A 5000-nucleotide genomic window follows, 5' to 3' on the forward strand; every position below is an offset into this window, starting at 1 on the left:
AAATGCTGAGACATTTAAACAAAAACTTTGAAGTATCGAAGATATTTTGGTGATAAAAAAATGTTTTTAGGCACATTTGCGTTGGAAGTATCGTTCTAAGGTCATATATAAAAGATAGGAAAGCACGTATCACACCTTTAATGAAAATGTGAGGCGCAAAACTCCACACAGCGCCATCTATTGTTCAGATAATACACTATCCGCCAAATGTCAGGGCTCACATACTGCGTCGCTGTCCTATCTCTCGTATTTGGCTTTGGTATTGTCTCCATGCTCCAAATTGCTCCAAAGCTGAGGCTGAGCGTCTATTTTCACACTGTGATAAAAAGGAGACACCGGAATGTACTAAAATTAGAAAGCATCAAATCTCTCATGTTACTAAAAATTATAGGAAAAAAATGGTCAGTTTGAGCCAAATATAGAGATGCTCTTGTCTATCAAAGAGTTGGCATTTGTATTCTGTATACATTTTATATTGTACTATAGTACTTATTTGTTATATTTATAAATAAAATGGAGAAATGGTACTCGACCTCCTAAACGACTCATTCGCAGCGGAAACAACACCAAGAAAGAAAAAAAATGGATTTCCTGCATAAAATTATCCATCCTTTTTGAACTTAATCCCCGGGAAAGGGGCGTCGCTCTTTGTGACTCACACCCAGGCCCAATCAGGCTCCAAAGCTCGACAAAATGTATTCAGCGTTCACGTGCCTCATCACTAGGAGCCGTTGCCGTCCACTCCCAGAATAGAAACACAAGTACATCTTATATAGGAATTCATTCTTGTCCTCTACATGGTGTTAACGTGTCTTAACGTGTGTAGGTTTCTACAAAGATGGGTGACCTTACGTTCGTGTACCTATATATAGAGACGTATAGAAGGGATTTACGTTCGCTGTCGAAATGGCGGAGTGACGATGCGTCGCCACTTTTCCGGGATTGATAAGCAGTGTGGAAATAAAGGTTCTGGTGTTTTTTTTTTTCTAAGTTGGGCGAAATGATTCTTTTTTAATGCCCCTACACAATACAATACACCTAATAGACCTCTCGGTCGCATTTGACCCCCAAAATGGTGCATTTATTCCTGTAGTATCTTAGGTTTTAATGCTAGCACTGCAACACAAGGAAAATTTTGTATTAACTGACAAACGGCCGTATGTTTGAAGAAATGGTTTAAAGCACATCAGTTCTTGGCACCTTTATCTTATGCCATAATCTTCACCAGTGTAATTAATTAAAGCTTAATGTAGCTTTAGGACTGTCATTTCAGAAATAAGATGGTCTTATCCCCAAGTCTTGGTTTGGGAGACCAGTTCATTTTTTGCTCTATTACTCCTTAGAAGAGGATTTTGTGCATCGAAGAGTGTATTCCATAATTTATGAAGCATACAACCGTTAGTACTAATTATAGAAAAATATTATGTATATATATATATATATATATATATATAATATATATATATATATATATATATATATATATATATATATATATATATATATATATATATATATATATATATTCATATGCATTTATAAAATTCTGCATAGTTTTATGTTTGCAGTTCCAAATAATTTTGAAATTATCTTTTTTTTCATATTTCACTTAATACAGTAGTAGAGGTTTAGGAAGTGGTTATTGAAACAGAAAAATCCATGCCATTTAGCCCAAAAATCATTATGTAGGAACAGATTTGTTTATCTGCAGGAAATATTTTTGCAGAAACGGTCAACTGGAACACTTCCTCGAATTGAGATCGAGGTTGTTGAACGCAACCAAGTACTGCCGAAGATGGCCTGAATTGGTTAGGTTAGGTATAGGATAGGTTGGGTTAGGTTAGGTTAGGATGGGATCGATATAGATATAGATATATATCTATATATGCCTCCAAGAAATAAAATCGTGTAGAAATGGATCCGTTTCTATAACCCTTGCCATAGGTTATTAAGCAATTGGAAAATATTAATTATGGTTAGATTGGCTATATTGGTATTAGGCTCATTCAGAATATTATGGCTTTACGATTTTACCAGCTTTTATATATAGATAGATATAGATATAGATATGTATATATATAGATATGTATATATACATGTATATATATGTATATATATATATGTATATTTGTCGAGCTCTAAAGCTCGACAAAATGTATTGAGTGTTCACGTGCCTCATCACTAGGAGCCCTTGCAGTCCACTCCCAGAATAGAAACGCAAGTACAGCTTATATAGGAATTCATTCTTGTCCTCCACATGGTGTTAACGTGTCTTAACGTGTGTAGGTTTCTACAAAGATGGGTGACCTTATGTTCGTGTCCCTATATATAGAGACGTATAGAAGGGATTTACGTTCGCTGTCGAAATGGCGGAGTGACGATGCGTCGCCACTTTTCCGGGCTTGATAAGCAGTGTGGAAATAAAGGTTCTGGTGTTTTTTTTTCTAAGGTGGGTGAAATGATTCTTTTTTAATGCCCCTACACAATACAATACACCTAATAGACCTCTCGGTCGCATTTGACCCCCAAAATGGTGCATTTATTCCTGTAGTATCTTAGGTTTTAATGCTAGCACTGCTACACAAGGAAAATTTTGTATTAACTGACAAACGTCCGTATGTTTGAAGAAATGGTTTAAAGCACATCAGTTCTTGGCACCTTTATCTTATGCCATAATCTTCATCAGTGTAAGAAGGCTTAATGTAGCTTTAGGACTGTCAGTTTCAGAAATAAGATGCTCTTATCCCCAAGTCTTGGTTTGGGAGACCAGTTCATTTTTTGCTCCATTACTCCTTAGAAGAGGATTTTGTGCATCGAAGAGTGTATTCCATAATTTATGAAGCAAACAACCGTTAGTACTAATTATAGAAAAATATTATATATCTATCTATCTATCTATCTATCTATCTATCTATCTATCTATCTATCTATCTATCTATCTATCTATCTATCTATCTATCTATCTATCTATCTATATATATATATATATATATATATATATATATATATATATATATATATATATATATATATATATATATATATATAATGTATGTATGTATGTATGTATGTATGTATGTATGTATGTATGTATGTATGTATGTATGTATGTATGTATGTATGTATGTATGTATGTATGTATGTATGTATGTATATATATATATATATATATATATATATATATATATATATATATATATATATATATATATATATATATATATTTATATTCATATGTATATATAAAATTCTGCATAGTTTTATGTTTGCAGTTCCAAATAATTTTGAAATTATCTTTTTTTCATATTTCACTTAATACAGTAGTAGAGGTTTTGGAAGTGGTTATTGAAACGGAAAAATCCATGCCATTTAGCCCAAAAATCATTAGGTAGGAACAGATATGTTTATATGCAGGAAATATTTTTGCAGAAACGGTTAACTGGAACACTTCCTCGAATTGAGATCGAGGTTGTTGAACGCAACCAAGTACTGCCGAAGATGGCCTGAATTGGTTAGGTTAGGTATAGGATAGGTTGGGTTAGGTTAGGTTAGGATGGGATCGATATAGATATAGATATATATCTATATATGCCTCCAAGAAATAAAATCGTGTAGAAATGGATCCGTTTCTATAACCCTTGCCATAGTTTATTAAGCAATTGAAAAATATTAATTATGGTTAGATTGGCTATATTGGTATTAGGCTCATTCAGAATATTATGGCTTTACGATTTTACCAGCTTATATATAGATAGATAGATAGATATAGATATATATATATATGTATATATAAATGAATATTTGTCAAGCTCCAAAGCTCGACAAAATGTGTTCAGCGTTCACGTGCCTCATCACTATGAGCCCCTTGCAGTCCACTCCCAGAATAGAAATGCAAGTACAGCTTATATAGGAATTCATTCTTGTCCTCCACATGGTGTTAACGTGTTTTAACGTGTGTAGGTTTCTACAAAGATGGGTGACCTTATGTTCGTGTCCCTATATATAGAGACGTATAGAAGGGATTTACGTTCGCTGTCGAAATGGCGGAGTGACGATGCGTCGCCACTTTTCCGGGATTGATAAGCTGTGTGGAAATAAAGGTTCTGGTGTTTTTTTTTCTAAGTTGGGCGAAATGATTCTTTTTTAATGCCCCTACACAATACAATACACCTAATAGACCTCTCGGTCGCATTTGACCCCCAAAATGGTGCATTTATTCCTGTAGTATCTTAGGTTTTAATGCTAGCACTGCAACACAAGGAAAATTTTGTATTAACTGACAAACGGCCGTATGTTTGAAGAAATGGTTTAAAGCACATCAGTTCTTGGCACCTTTATCTTATGCCATAATCTTCACCAGTGTAAGAAGGCTTAATGTAGCTTTAGGACTGTCAGTTTCAGAAATAAGATGGTCTTATCCCCAAGTCTTGGTTTGGGAGACCAGTTCATTTTTTGCTCTATTACTCCTTAGAAGAGGATTTTGTGCATCAAGAGTGTATTCCATAATTTATGAAGCAAACAACCATTAGTACTTATTATAGAAAAATATTATGTATATATATATATATATATATATATATATATATATATATATATATATATATATATATATATATATATATATATACATATGCATTAATAAAATTCTGCATAGTTTTATGTTTGCAGTTCCAAATAATTTTTATTTATTTATTTATTTATTTTTTATATTTCACTTAATACAGTAGTAAAGGATTAGGAAGTGGTTATTGAAACGGAAAAATCCATGCCATTTAGCCCAAAAATCATTATGTAGAAACAGATATGTTTATCTGCAGGAAATATTTTTGCAGAAACGGTTAACTGGAACACTTCCTCGAATTGAGATCGAGGTTGTTGAACGCAACCAAGTACTGCCGAAGATGGCCTGAATTGGTTAGGTTAGGTATAGGATAGGTTGGGTTAGGTTAGGTTAGGATGGGATCGATATAGATATAGATATATATCTATATATGCCTCCA

General features: G+C 33.3%; 1 protein-coding gene across 4 annotated transcripts in view; it reads left to right on the top strand.

Moving 5' to 3' along the window:
• The first annotated feature begins 621 nt into the window (after window positions 1-621).
• The window catches only part of LOC113827695 (sodium/potassium-transporting ATPase subunit beta), an 18947-nt gene continuing 14568 nt past the window's right edge, over window positions 622-5000 (top strand). Inside the window, exon 1 of one of the 4 annotated variants that reach the window (XM_027380572.2) lies at window positions 622-761. The gene's annotated coding sequence lies outside the window, so the exon portion shown is untranslated. The other 3 variants (XM_027380573.2, XM_070123862.1, XM_070123863.1) reach the window with 3 other exon arrangements.

Source organism: Penaeus vannamei, chromosome 7 (genome assembly GCF_042767895.1).
Source record: "Penaeus vannamei isolate JL-2024 chromosome 7, ASM4276789v1, whole genome shotgun sequence".
Classification (NCBI taxonomy): Eukaryota; Metazoa; Arthropoda; class Malacostraca; order Decapoda; family Penaeidae; genus Penaeus; species Penaeus vannamei.